We start from the raw sequence: 375 nt of genomic DNA, 5'->3' as shown, positions 1-375 counted from the left end.
AGTCAAGTAAAATTTGTTGAGATTTACTTTTTTATGTATTTCAATCTTTATATATTTACAGCTGCTTAAAAAATAAAAAAGCGGAGCTATTTAGAAAAAACTATGTGAAAATGAATGATCAATTGTTGACTTATAATCAATATGACAATTTTGGCCAATTGCTATTGCTGATTAATTGCAATAAGTTATGTATCAACAATAAGCTTTTATTAAGCAATAGTTAATTTGGATTAATTGTGATGCTTTCATAGTGAGCAGTGAAGATTAAGTAAACTTGTAAGACCTTATTTATTTCCATGTTTCTAACAAATCCCAACTCAAGTCACAAAAATAGAAAAAACTGCCTCAAGCTGGCTATTTTAAGTCATGTTCATT

Source organism: Galeopterus variegatus, unplaced genomic scaffold, assembly GCF_000696425.1.
Source record: "Galeopterus variegatus unplaced genomic scaffold, G_variegatus-3.0.2 Scaffold3458, whole genome shotgun sequence".
Taxonomy (NCBI): domain Eukaryota; kingdom Metazoa; phylum Chordata; class Mammalia; order Dermoptera; family Cynocephalidae; genus Galeopterus; species Galeopterus variegatus.
Note: the sequence above shows the minus strand (reverse complement) of the source record.